We start from the raw sequence: 14,930 nt of genomic DNA, 5'->3' as shown, positions 1-14,930 counted from the left end.
CTTGGCAGCACCAAGACTGAATCATACTGAATTGTGCTGAAAACAGTGAAGGCCCAGATTCTGATCCTCTGAATGAGGCATGAAAACAAATACAAAACATGCTGGCAGTGAGTTTCATTTCCTCTGGGTAAATAAAGCATCACCTGAGTGTTTGAGGGCCACAGTAGTTTGTATTGGGTCAAGCTCCTAATCAAGTGGCAGTTTCTGTTTTGACAAGGACTGAACAGAATCGTAAGTTTGAAGAAATGGAGTTAACAAGCTCCCTTCAGCTGCTGCCTTTCCAGCAGAAAAGCTAAGGAGTAAGGTAACATGGATTCTCTAGCTAGTTACAGTGTCAATAAGAGACGTAACTTAAAATTTCTGCCTTGTAGTTCAATTTTACTAAACTTTTCCCTGTGTTTTTTTAAGCCACCCTAAGGCTGTACAGGTTTTTGTCCTGACTAATTTTCTGCTTTGTGAAGAGCTTCACAGGTTTGTTAAGCAGAACTAAACTTTGCATAGCTGCATGAAATCTGAAATAGGCCTGAGTGAAAGTAATGGATTATGCAGATAATCTGCTATCATACTTCAAACAATTTGAAGCATAGGTGTTTAAAAAGCAATAATTTTATATGGATAATAAAAAAAAAGCGGAAGTTTATACTCATACCATACTGCCAGTAAATAGTAATTTTCTTTTCTTAAAAGAATTTCAGAGTATTTTGTAACAGGAATGTCTTTACATATAGGCTTGGCCATACGTAGATTGCTTCTCCTTAGTGAGAAGGATTTATTCTACAGCTAATTGAAATGTGTGATACTGATTTACTTCTAGTTCTTCTGTCCATTCTCCACTATTTGCTAGTATTATTTGTGAAAGAAGGGAATAACATGAGGACTTAGTGCCTTCTGCCACATGCTGGGTGTAGTGCTGTAAAGGGGAAGTAGAAGGAAAAAGAAATTGTCTTTTATGTAAACGTCACTGTTGGCCTTCACAAGTTGTTCCAGATCAGATATTTTCTTAGAGAATTAGCTAAAGATAGACAGGAATAATAATCCTCTGAACTATAATAAGCATATAATCAGAAATCAATCTTAAAAATAATTTCCACCATTAAATGTAGCGTAAATTGAAGAAGAGGAGAATATGATTAAATCAGGCTTGGGGAAGAAAGCCTGTAGCATCTTTTTCTGTGGAATTCAATTCAGTATTAATTTGCTGGAAGCTTACAAAATAGAACAACCGCTAATAGTGGGAAACTATCGCTAATGAGCGGATGTGCAAGTTGAGGAGAAAGTCAAAACACTGCCATTGCTGTTGAGGTAAATCCTATATCCACATTCTGTGCTCCAGATAGTTTCATGGAGTCTTTCATGCAGGCAGAGAGAAGTCATATGTTTCATCTTGCAGACAGAGACAATTGTTTGGATCTTGCCTATGACGTATCTTACAACATAATTGTTGGTAGTTTTTCACAGAAATGCTTTAACTACAAATTCCATGGTATGCTTTCAGCTGGTAGATACATGACCTTTTCCCCTCCCTTTGTTTACCACTTATTTCCCTAGCTCTGCCATGAAAAGATCCTTTTTCCAGTGTCGCTTTGCTACTGGGTATGTCCAGCCTTTTAAAAACCCAGTTTTATGTTGCTGAGGTTCACTCAATTTAAAATATGTGACTGTGGCTGTCCTCTGACCATATATGCAAGTGTAGATCTTCAGATTGATAAAAAGCTCATTTTGGTATTATCCTGAGACACCTGCTATCTCTGATTGTGTTTTCCTTGTCTTGATTTTTTTAAGGAAACTCAGGAGAACATACTTAAAAAGGCAATTCATCTATTTCTAACTACTGCAAGTAAATTGTATGACTAACTTGTAAAATGCTTACACAAGATTTTTACACTCACATTAACAGCACTAGTCTTTGCAAGTAGGAAAATAGGAATTGATTAGGAAAATTGAGTTTGCATTCCTAAAAGCAGCTTTTATCCCTGATTTCTATCAGATAGGCTTCATACCAAACTGTCCGTAGAGGAGGGAAGGAATTGGCAGGAGTGTCCAAATTTGTCCTTTAATGAGATGATAGGTAGTCTTGACTGTCAGAGCAACAAAAACTTTTAAAGAAACAGCAAAATTGTGGTTTCCTTTGGATAAGGGTAGGTGATTTCAGAGCTGATGGGCTCTCTAGACTGTGTTTTGGCAGTCAAAAGATAATATACTTAACAGTGCTTTATGTCAAGATTTTTCTTTTTGATTGGCCTACCAGCGATCTTTAAGTCTAATCTGTAAAAACTCTGGAATTGGCATGCTTTCATTGTAGTTGATTTTTGTTTTTCTTAGTGGGGCACACGTGTGTGGATATAGTTTGGGACATGTATGCAAACATACATATTCCTCTCTCCATAATTGGTATTTCTGGGGCAAGGGACTGGTAGTCAGAACATTAAAAAGTAGTCTGTTCATATTGTAAATGGTACTTTCTGTTACCACACTATGAACAGTGCTGTAGTGGGACAGACTGCCCTGGATTACAGTATGAAATAATCTGAAGTAAGTGAGGATTATACAGAAGAGTAAAACAGTGCAGGCTTTGGTTTTATATGTTGAAATTGCCTTCTGTCATGGATTCTTCTGTATTTAGATTAAAAACTCACATCAACATTGTGGAGGAACTTCATTTTTTAGCAACTGAGAACGCTAATAAGTTTTCTTACATGCATGTAAACTGAACAAATTAGACTTTACCTTCCTGTTTTCTTGTGTTTATGGTAGTTTAGGCTCATATATTCTTAAGGCCCATGCATTCAGGGAAATAAATGTGTTTGTGAGAGCCTCTGTTTGAGAGAGTGGACCCGAAATCAGTAGTTTACCTATGAAGTGTAAACCGAATATATACGGAGTGTAAAACATTTAATCAAAAGCAGCACGCTTGTCTTCTTTTCCTTTAGTAGATCATGAGAGTAAGCCCATGATTTTCACATATATACATCATGATTCCTCTGTTTTACAATGTACGTTAATGCCAAAAGGATAGTTCACCAAGAGGCTGCCGCCTCATGAACCTAGATATCATTTGCAATGAGGTGCAAATAAATGCTTCTCGTAGATGTACATGCTGTCAAAATGCTTTTGTGAAAATAGAAGTTAGTTTAGTGCTATAGGCAATGGAAATACTTTAAATAGCAGTTCTGGAGCTATATATTCTGCATTAGGAAATTTAGGAGAAATATTAATCTTTTATGTGCTGTTATGACTATTAGAATGACAGATGTTTTGATTGTCACTGGAGCAGAGAGATCTGTCAAGACATCTGATCTCTGGTACCTCAGTGATCTCTGGTAATCATGTTTTTGAAGGCAGTTGTCATTCTTCATTAGATAGTTGGGAAAAAAATAGTGATATGAAATTTATGTTTTAGAAAACTTGATAAATGTGCAGCCATTTGAGGCTGTCTTTAATTTTCAGTTTCATTCTTCACATTGCAGATAGCTGTGTCAGAGAGAATTCAGTGATGCTCAACTTGGTTTAAACCTAGTGTCAGTATTACAAAATTTCATCTAGATCTCAAGATAAAAGGCTTGGTGTTTGCTTGAATACTGAAGATCTCTTGGCATTCCTTGTTAAAAATAAATACATCTGGAAAAAAATAATTGAAAATTAATTCAATATTAATAAAAAATACATGTTAATGGAATTCATAATAGACAGGTAGAGAAACAGTTGACGGTATCTGGTCTTAAGTGTCTGAAGTGCTGGAAATTTTTGTATATTTTTTCAATGTTCTCCAAGGATTTGTTTTGCATAGAGAATTATAACTACCTTGCAAGAGACCTATTTCGTACTTCATGAATAGATTTTCAGCTGTAGGTTTGTTTTTAATTGATGTGTTGGGAGAATTCAGAAATTACGCTGATACTATCTGTGTATGGCTTAGGAGGTTGTTACATAAAGATAAAATGAGGCTTATTTTAATCCAATATTTTTTATCTTTTTCAGTTTAAGATTCATGAGGAAACATAATTTTGATAGTTTTAAGAAACATACAACAAATTTTATCTTTAACAAATAAAGACAAATTATCTCTGTTCATTGTTTTCCTCAATTGCTGATATTGCATAGCCTGTGAGGATCAGAAGCTGTGAAGTGAAAATAAATTCAGATGAAATTGGAACAAACCTACATCTTCCCAGAATATAAACTAATTTCTTTCTCTTCCAGGTTTTAGGATGGTGTATGTTACTGTAGGTGTTTCTAAAAATGGGTTTGTCCTTTTGTATGTCTGTGAATGGAAAGAGAAGAAAAATGATTAAGTAGACTACAATGAACTGGTCTTAGTATTTCTGATATTGATTGCAATCCTAACACATTAGATTTTTATACCAAATCATATCCTTTATTAAAAAGACTTATGATTTCGTTAATCTGTTTGTCAAACTGGCCTTGTTCTTGCTTAAAACTTGAAAAAAGCTTAGATACTGGCCTTTTGGTCCAGGCTTTACAGTCTTTGAATTCTTTTAAAAGCTCTTCAGTGGCTCAGACCAGATCAAAGATACATACTCCATCAGTATTTAAAATTTTAATTTTTTCTTGCAGTTATGATCAATTAAACTGTTTAGTCAGTTGTTCAATATTGATAACGATCTCCTGAAAAAACTTTGTTGTTTTGAGGTTTTTAGACCAAAGCTGAATGATAGCTGAATGAAGGTATCTTTCAGATGCAGAGCCAGTCAAATGCAGGTATGCAGAATGTTACCATTAAAAGCATCCTAGTTTCTGTCGCAAAAGGAAGCTCAGAACCAAGTATTTGAACTGTATTTGTTAGCATACATTAGTTGGCAGTATCCTTCAGTTAGAGTACTGGGAGATTAAAGTAATAATTCATTTAGAAGTAAGGTTTTAAACGCATAAGTAGAGGATCAATTTTTTTACATTGTTTTGGTGAGTTAGCAGTTTGAAGTAGAGAAAATAAGACATTCTTTGTGACTAGTGTTTTTCAGTGTTTTTCTTTTTTTTTTTTCTATCCTCAAAGCCTCTCCTTAGAACTTGCACAAAGCTTTAGATTTGTAGCTGCCAGAACAATTGATTTTTATGAATTGAAAAAATTAAATGCAGCAAGCCCTGAAGTGAAATATTATTAGCATTGGAATTATTTTCTTTTTGATCTTTAATTCAGCATGAGACATCTTCAACACTTAATTTTGTAAAGTGGAATACTATATTCCAATAGTAGTAGCAGTCCTTTACATTGTCCCACCATTTGTAGAGATTTCCTTGAATAGGGTTATTTTCACTGTCCAGAGTTTCTTTTTTTTATAGTATTTCTCCTTTATATATCATTTGAGTCCAGATTTATTTTCAGTCAGTTCACAAATCAGTATTTGTCATCGCTATTCCTCCCCTTTCAATTTCTCTCCTTCAGTAAGATTATTTGCTAATCAGCTAGTATTTATACAAAAGATGAAGTCTGTGCTCTGATTAGACTCTTCCAGGTTGGTTGCCCTATAAGTCTTCAGACTTACAAGGTGTTTTCAGGTTGTTTATATTTTAAATATGAATCTTTTGTTAAAAAATTGCAAATGTACAAATCACAACAATGGAAGTTGTATATGTTTTTAAGGAGGACATAAAATAATGTGAATTATATATGAAGAGACAGCAAGAAAGATATTTTTAAAGCTATATTCAGGATACAAGTAATGTGTACTTATACTAAAAAGGTTTTATGGACAAAAAAATTGAATTTCCTGGTGCTTAGATTGTTTTGAGTGACAGAAGGCAAAATCCTTTTGCAGTCTCTGTAACTATTTTACACATCTCATTTCATAAATGAGCAAGTAGCAAAACCATAAACTCTGTGTGTCCCTAATGTGTCAAGGTTTTGTCTTGGAAATAGCTACGAATAAACTTCGGTTATTTAAATGAATACAAATGCCCAAAGTCCCAGAATGTCCTGGTCTGGTTCAGAGATGTACTAATAGCAAGCTGGAGACAGACATTGAGTGAAAGCTTATAGATCTTTCTCTTCAGCCTCAAGCAGTTAGTTATCACCTTGTAAAGAATAAACCAAAATGTAAATATTTAGTAGTGTTACAGATCACAAAAAGCTTCCCTGCCTCAGGTACTCAAGGAAGCAAGAAGCTGAGTATGGATTTCCAGCCTTCCTTGTATAAATAATATTAATCATACCTTACCAAATTACCCATTATAATGTGCTTTTGTCTCACCTCATCTGGTGGCTGAGAGGTGTCAGGTGCAAGAAGCCCCCCCGCCTTGAACAGCCCCCAGGGGAGTCATGTCCTCTTCCCAGGCAGTGGCTAAAAGCTCAGCTTTGGCTAGTAAGGAAGATTAATTTTAATTTAAGAGTATGATGCAGTACAGCTTGAATGAGCAGGATGAAACTCTGATTCTTTCTGTTTGCCTTTGTCATTAAAGAGGGAAGATGGATGCAATTGCATATATACAGGACTGCTTTCTGAGTAAGTGGGGGTGAAATACGTTCCATTGCTACCACATGTAACTCCAAGTAATGAAATAATTAATGGTTTAAGGCTAGAGGGTAATATACACCAATTTAGTCATGTTGAAGCAAATTTAAGATTATTTGGAGATGCCAAATAATATGTTTGCTAGGACTTGGAAACAGCAAAGAAATAAGCCTGATAGCAACTTTAATGCAGATTTCTAACTGATGATTTTCTACCCTGTTGAAAGTAGTCAGGACTCTCTTTGGATTTGTGTCACAGTTTAGCAAAGGGGAAAATACTAGGGAGATTGGATAAATTCCTTCAAAATCCCACTGCTCTTAATCAGTTAGTTCCTTGCCTGAATTGTGGCCTTTATGACTTTTTTCTTTTGATTTTATACTAAGCAGAAGGGTATATAAATATCTTCCTGAAAGCATTAATTAGATTTAGGAAAGAGAAGATAAGGAAAAGTAATATGGCAAATATATTGTTTAGATTTTATGTTGTTTCTTATGATATGTTTACACAAAGTATTTTGTTTGTGTTCTACTCTCCTAAAAAATGCCTGGAAAATTATCCTTATAGACTAACTGCAGTGATGCAGAGCAGATTTATGACAGCAAAACAAGAAGCTGTGGTAGTTTTTGAAGGCTTAAAGACTTGGATGTTTATGTACAGTGTGATACACAGGACGATTTTTGTGCTGGTATCTTCCTCCGACTCTGCTTTCATATTGCTGTTCAGTACCAGTGAAGTCATGTAAGACCACATTTCCAGCGTGTTCGTTGCTGGTGGCTGCCCCATTTTTTCAGGGATGTCTACAACCAGCAGAGGAATCCAAAATCAGTAAACGTTCTTTTGTCTTAATTACTGAGTTGCTCCTTGTGAAATAAAGGTATCGTGTATTTCTCCAGGTTTACTGTACGAACTATTGTCATCAGCAGCATGTACATATATCTGTATATATATTATTCTCCTTGAGATACTGCTCGTTCTCTTCATTTGTAATCTGTCAAATAACTTTTCCTAAATATCACTTTTGTAACTCCAGGCTGTGAAGTATCTTCAAGCAGCCACTGTTTAAGAACTGTAAAACTACTTTCCTTTTTCCATATGTGAAGAGGATTTCTTGCCTTCAAAATTATTTATAAATTACTTTATTATAGCTGCTATTTTGTGATAGGATTTAAAAAGCAAACCAATATTTTTTTGTTTTATTTTAAAATATGAATTATTTTTATTAATTTCATTTATAATTAATAATAATTAAATAAAATGTTATTTATTTTAATGTAAGTATATTTGATATATTGTATTATATCTATATTATATAAATATATAATTAATAATTAAATTATATATATATTTATATATACATATTATATATATATTTATATATATAAATATATATAATTAAATATATAATTAATGTAAAAATAAAATAATAAAATTAAAATTGATTTAAAATATTATTTAAAAAGCGAAACAATATATTTAAAAAAAAATAATTAGGCAGGGACTTTCTTTTAATTGGGTATGGCCTAATGAAGCTTGGTACATTACTGACATACAAGGTTGAACTAAAATTTAAGTAACAAAATAATGACACATTATTTGAAAAAAAGTCATAAATTTTTTTGATTGCTAGTATTTGCTAGGTTTTGTATTTCTCCTTGATGTCCTTGCAACAGGATGATACTGAGTAGAAGGATAAGAAACAGAATAGCTTTAGTCAGGTGATAGAGCCATTTTCTCTTTTTTTGCGCTTAGGAAGGATGAATGCACAGTTCACTCATTGCTTGCCCAAGGACTGTGAGTAAGGAATAAATTTCAAATTCTCACTGGCAGTCTGTTCAAACTCATTGTTTTGTGATGTATTTGTCCCGAGAATCCTTAGAAAAATAGTATCTGTAAGTTTTCACACCTGTAAATACACATACAGTTACACCATTAAGCTTTGTTAAGGTTGTTTACATTTTGCTACACAGATGGAGAAAATCACATCAGTATTGTTTAGAACAAGCTATGTAGCCCTTTCACATTTAATAACATAAAGTTCCATTTTTTCTAGTTTTCAAATTGTGTTGAAAGAAAATGGTTTAAACCCAGATTTAATTAATAGAATATGATACATAGTGACTTCCTATTGTTAGAGAGCCTTACAGATGAAAAGGCAGCTTTGTGAATTACCTGCGTGTTTGTTCTCCCTAAGGAATGCATGCAAAGCATTGTCCTGATCTCTGTAAATAGGAATTAAGTGTTTTGAGGTGGTCGTGCATTTGTAGGTAATTTTACTTAAGAAAGATTTTGGTTGGACCACAGAAGGACCAGAGTACAGTTTCGTACAGTTTTTCTTTAAAAATCATGCAGGAAAAGTAGTAGCCTATAATACTTTGTTTGGGTTAACTCACAAATTTGTTGTGTTTATATATACCATCTTAGCTTAACAGAAGATGAAAAATTGATTGTACAGTCTTATTTGAAGGCTGCAATATTATCTGTTCTGAAAGCCGAACTTTTGGAGCCTGAAGAGCTGTTTTTGAATGATGCTTCTGGCATCTAACCCTTAAAATCATTCAGCATATTTTAAACATACCTGTCTTGAAATGAAAAATGATCTTCTGTTTTCAAGTCACTTATAGTTTTTAAAAATTGTGCTAAACTTCATGTAGAGATTTCCAAAATTACACAACATATCAATATAAATTTCTGACTAATAAAATTACTCTGAGACAACTTAATAATTACTTACGTCACCAGAGTTCAGATGTTTTGGGGTTTTTTTTGACATTTGTTTTTTTAAATGTGTTGCTTAAAATATGCCAGTCTATGAAGAAAACATTTAGCTTGTTGAGCTTTAGTTGATGTTATGCTTAGGTTCAGTACATTTCATCCTTTTTTAGTGCCACAGGACCGAGGTTTTCACCTGCTGGGGCATGTTGTTACCATGACAACAGTTGATCTTGTTTGCTATTCTCTCCTCTTTGTGCCTGACAAAAAGGAAAGCTTTTTTGAGAATTTTTTGTGAAAGCTGATCTAACTAATTGCATTTTAATTATCAGTGAAAGAACCAAGAAATGGTTTGATCTGTTTCAGTAAGAATAAGAAATTTCTATTATAAGAAATAGCACGATGAACTTGGCAATTTAATCAAAGTTGACAAGATCTCTCCATGAGCTATTCCGATAAAAAAAGCATCTGCAACTGGTGTGTTACCAGAATACTAACATAGTGGTCTTTATAAGATTGTAACAGGTGTTCTACTGAGAGATCTCCAAGTTCACGTTGTTGTATGTTCTGTTGATCAGCAAATGGAAACCTTTATGTCTTAGCAGATAATTAATAGATGCTTTCTGTTGCAGCCTTATCCCTAATGAGCTCCAGTGGTGATCAGAATGGCTGTTAATGTTTTTTGGCTGATGTATTTTGTTTGCTCTGCCACTAGTGGAATTAAGTAAGTGGAAAGTGTGGATAGCAAGTTTCTTATTAGTTAATACGAAGTGTGAGTGGAAATTCACACATGTGCGGAAACCACTAAAATGACGCAATGCATTTTAATTATTTGAAAATATTTGGTGGCATTTGGTTTGATCTACAAGAATAAGTTAGCTCTTTCGCACACCCACTGGCCTGAAGGCAAAAGAATATTTACTACCAATTGGAGATGTGAGACAAAAAATATGTAGCATGATGATAAAATAAAAAAGAAGCATTTGTTAAAGAGGCAGTAGGGAATGTCCCCTTCATACCATGCCGGCTTGATAGGAACATTCAAATGGGGTTAATGTTTAAGCCACAATGTGTTTTCTCTGTGCCTTTATACAGGACCAGAGAACTTGTTCACTCCTTTCTCCCTTAGCAGTGGATAATTTTTCTTTCCCTTGGTTGTAAGTTGTCCTTGAAGGAACTAGAACTGTGCCATGGTAAATGAGAATTAGACCCTCTGTCTTTCAGGTACACAGATTAATATATTGTGTTGAGAAGTGAGTATAAAAATAATTGAAAGAAAAAGCCTTGAATAAATACTGATTTAGCTTCAGCCCACAAATCAAATTGATTAGCTTTCTAATATTGTGTGAGAGAAAAAACTGCCATAACATTAAGATTAATTCACTACTAGAGGCTGCAGAAATGTTTTTTTTAACTGTATCTTCAGCCATGTTTATGTTACCAGCAGTTGGATGTTATTTGAAAGGTGGAACACAAATGTGCTTGATTTTTAAAGGAAATAGTAGTAGTTTGAGTAATGAGGTTAGGTGATATCTTCAGGAAGGAAGCCTGAACAAAAGCTAAAATATGTTGTGTACGTGCTCTGTGTGGCTAAATTAGGAATAGCTGTGTTGTCATTGGTAGAATTACTTTGGTATGACGCTTATATTGGAACTTATGCCTATCAACATAATTTTTATATGGTCACTGGTGAAAGCATTATCAATAATTGTATAATTTCAGTTATTGGAACAGCCTTAGACTGAAAGTATTACAGTGTTAACAACCATAAATAACTCACTATTAATGAGAATTGTCATCTCCCTTACCCCTTATTTTTCTATGAAGTTGATAGGCCTAAAATTACCTTGAACTGATACTTCAGTTATCAGCTATATATTTTGTACGATTTTTCCACAGCAAGATTATGTATTACTTTGTTATTAAGTAATTAAACAGCTATCCAATAATAACATTTCATTGTAAATGCTGTGATAGTATGAAAAGATGATAATGAAATTGTGAGTTATTCAATTGCTGTCTTGTTGGGGTAGTGTTTGATACTTTCTGCAGAAGTTAAGAAAAAAAGTAACGCTACTTACTGCCACTTAGAGGCCTCATTCCATCTGAGTTGTGAACTGGAAGTGTGCAAAGATGTTTGGTCTTTTGCTTTGAGTATAGAGTCTAGTTGATGCATTCTGCATATCTAATGGAGGAAGCTAAGCGTCATAAAATACAAACATAACAGCAAATACTGAATAGTGTTATAGATAATATCTGCTTTTTTACTGTGTTCATGATTATTTCCTTCAGCCACGGTGGGTATAAAGCCCAAAAGAAATATCTTGAAGAGAACTTACATATTTGGTGTTCATTATAAACAGCTGCAGCTAGAATGTCTGCTGTTATTTATTCACAGATATGGAGACTATAATAAACCATTGCATTTTAGGTATATCTGGAGTTATTACTTTACCCTTTTCATTACACTTTATCATTTTCATTATTAAAACAGATGAGAGGGTCTTGTCATGTTCATAGGATGTGCCATAGATGAGGAAAATAAGATGGGAGCGTGTGATGAACAATTTTCAGTGATAGCCATAGTCTGAGCAGCAGCAAATCAAATATGGTTACATGTGATTCTAAAATAGGGGAATCTTCTAGAAGTTCGGGTGAGTCAGGTGTTGATGTTTCCTTTTCCTCTCTGATAATGCAAAACATGGCAGTGAGTGCCTTATCATGTAAATCAGCGTTGTTATGGGGGTGACTGATATGAGGTGGTAAAAACGATCGTGTGGACAAGCTATGAGAAACAGTTGCATGAAAAGCTAATACTCCAAAGGACATGACAAAAAGAGTGTTAATGAAATGAGTTGGTAGCACAAAGCTTGTTATCTTAAGAGTCTTATTGAAGTGAAAAATAATAGCATGCGTTAATTGTTTGTGCTTCCTCCATAACATCTGGTCCTGGTTGCTGTAGTGCCAAGACACTGGTGGTTTCCAAGTCCAATAAACTGCTACAGTTCTTGCATTCCTTATTTAGTAGTGCTTTTTAAGAAGTGCTATTTTTATGTAGTGTTTCTTATGCTAAATTCAGCCTCCTGATTAGAGGGGTAAAGCTGCATTTGTTTTCCTTTGTTAGAATAAAGTATAATTTGCATGGAAAAGTTCCTATTTTTAAATCGAAGAAAATCAATTTGTCAAGTGATTTTATTGAAAATGCAAGCATTTCTGAGTAGGTTTTCCTTTATCTTAAAAGTGGTAGCAGAAAAAACTTATGCTTGCCTGTTAATATTCTCTGTAGAAAATCCTTAGGTTTTAAATGTTAACATCATAAATTGTCTGACTCCTTTCCTGTATTACTTACTAACATGTACTTCATCATGGCAATTGAGAGGAAGAAACAAGTGGAAATAGCAGAACACCTCCAAAGAGAAGTGTTTATCTTTTATTGCATGTAATAGTTTTCCACTGACTTACAATATATAATTCATTAGAAGTGCAACTTTATAACTGTCAAAGTTGCTAACTGTGGAAGCCAGTGCAGGATAGAACTGTACTCTTCATGGCACAGGGAGGGGATATTCAGCATCTTACAGTGCATTCTTTGATCCCACTTTTGTCTTACTGGTATGCATCCAAAGCAGTTAGTTACAATGGAAGTGGTGTCAGAACATTAACTAACATTAGCAGAACAACAGCATCTCTTGCAAAAGCTGTTTTTCTCTGCTTGCTTCTGGTTCCACTTTGCTCAGTGCTACATTACAAAGTGGTTCTAATTCTGCAGGACAGCATCTATCTTTCTTGCATCATCCACATGCTAATTGCAAAGAGAAAATCAGAACGGTTTTAAATGGCAGTTTGTTGTACAGGCAGTGCCTCTCAACCTAGCTCTTTACTTGTCCGTGTTGAGGTTCTTAAATAGTTCCACTGTGTACTACTCAGGGTAAGTCAGCTTTGCCTTTAAAATCTAGCTCTTACAAGAAGAAAAAAAATTAATTGGTAGTGATGAACCTGACCCTAGAAATTAGTAATTTGCAGGACAAAAAATACATGAGAAAAGATCAGAAGATTCTTCATTTTTCCTTTTTAAGTATCTGTAGACTAGAGGTTTTCACTTTTCTCTTGGATTGATTCTATTCTTGTATCATCAAAATAGAGAACTATCACAGGGGATTATGATCAATGTTCCAATACAGTCATTCCAGGTTACTGGCAGAAATAAGTCTCAAAGAAAAAGAGCTACAAATAAATGAATAGTGTATAAAATTTTTTTAAACAAAAATAATTGACAGATGAGCAAGCTAGCACACAGTGAAACAGATGCCTTTCTCCAGGCAATGTAGAACCTTGTTACCCCGACAGTGGTGTCAGATTGTATTATATCTACAGAAGTCATCCTCCTACTGTGAATTTTTATATTCAGTCCTCATATCCATAGGAGAATTTTTATTTTTGCTCTCTTAGAAACACACATTTTTGCCTTCATTTCTGCACTTAAAAAGATGCGATTTATACATAAAGTAACAAAATGTATTGTTATTTTTTCATGGATATTTCTTTATTAATCATCTCATGTTTTGTGAAGTATGTACTGCTGTGTGAGCCTTTATATCTGTGTAGTGCTCTGGGCATCCTTTAAAAAATAGCACACTGCAGGACTTTGTGTTTGTATGCATTTGAGAGTGCTGTCAATTTTCTGATTTGGTTTACTTTGCAGATTCTGAAAACATCATCCTTAGCGGTGTTTTCTTAAATCAAATTGCCTGTCTGAGCTGAGAATGCCTGAAGCATTCCTTACGTTCTGCAGAAAATACCCTTGTGAGATAGACATGCTTAAGACTTTTCAGATTCTTTTTGCAAATTGTCCTACTTATGGTCCTGACATGAATAGAGCTTAATTGACATACCACCACATAAGTCATCTATGTAAGTATGGTTTACACTTCCTGTATTTAACTTGGTAAAAAACCTTAAGCAGGAGCAATCTAAGCTCTATGCAACTTCTGCCTACATAGATCAGGAAAAGTTTGGGTTTGTTTTTTTCTGTAGCTAGTTGATGCTAATCTATGACCATACTTTCTGGGGGAGGGTGAAATAGTTCTGCATACAGCTTCTATTGTTTTTTTCCGTATCATTAATTTTCCACATTCATTTCTCTGTAAAATTTTTGGATGCCTGCTAGGCTAGTGATTAAATTGCTTCAAGCCTTTGATTTTTTTTAAATGGATATTGTGAAACACAATTAGGAAGGGGGTGACAGACTGTTCAACTAATAATTGAAACCTGATGGTCAAGACTCTGGAGACTTATGAGAAGCTTTTTTGGAAGTATGAAGTACTACATCCTTCTCACTTGTGCATTAGTCTGGTAACATTTAGTCAGCATTTGCCTTTATACTGTGTCTTGGATTAACTGGCTTGATGAGTTCTTAATCTTCACTCTACTTGTCTTTATTAACAGCTGTGTTGGATTGATTTGTATAGGTTAAATGGTAGTCCTTATTTGACTCCAGTAAAATGTTGCTTCTTAGGCACAATTAAATTCTTTGGATTGTTACATACAGTGAATAAATGAAGAACAGGGGAGAAGGCAGTAGGGGAAAAAAAAGACAAAACTCATTAGATTTGTAAAAAGAAGTCAAAAGCTAATTGTAAAAAGAAAATATGAGGAAAGAGTGCATGGAAATGCTTTATGAAGGTTTGTTTTTTGGGCAGGTACTGGTTTGTTGTCAAGAAGTTTAAAAATTTAAATCATGTCAAGCTCCAAAAT

General features: G+C 34.2%; 1 protein-coding gene across 3 annotated transcripts in view; it reads left to right on the top strand.

The window, feature by feature from the left end:
• RIMBP2 (RIMS binding protein 2) overlaps positions 1-14,930 on the top strand; it is a 155,913-nt gene that overhangs the window by 66,899 nt on the left and 74,084 nt on the right. The gene's annotated exons all lie outside the window — the stretch shown is intronic.

This window comes from Falco naumanni, chromosome 1 (genome assembly GCF_017639655.2).
Source record: "Falco naumanni isolate bFalNau1 chromosome 1, bFalNau1.pat, whole genome shotgun sequence".
Taxonomy (NCBI): Eukaryota; Metazoa; Chordata; class Aves; order Falconiformes; family Falconidae; genus Falco; species Falco naumanni.
Note: the sequence above shows the minus strand (reverse complement) of the source record. Positions and strands in the feature narration are given on the sequence as shown.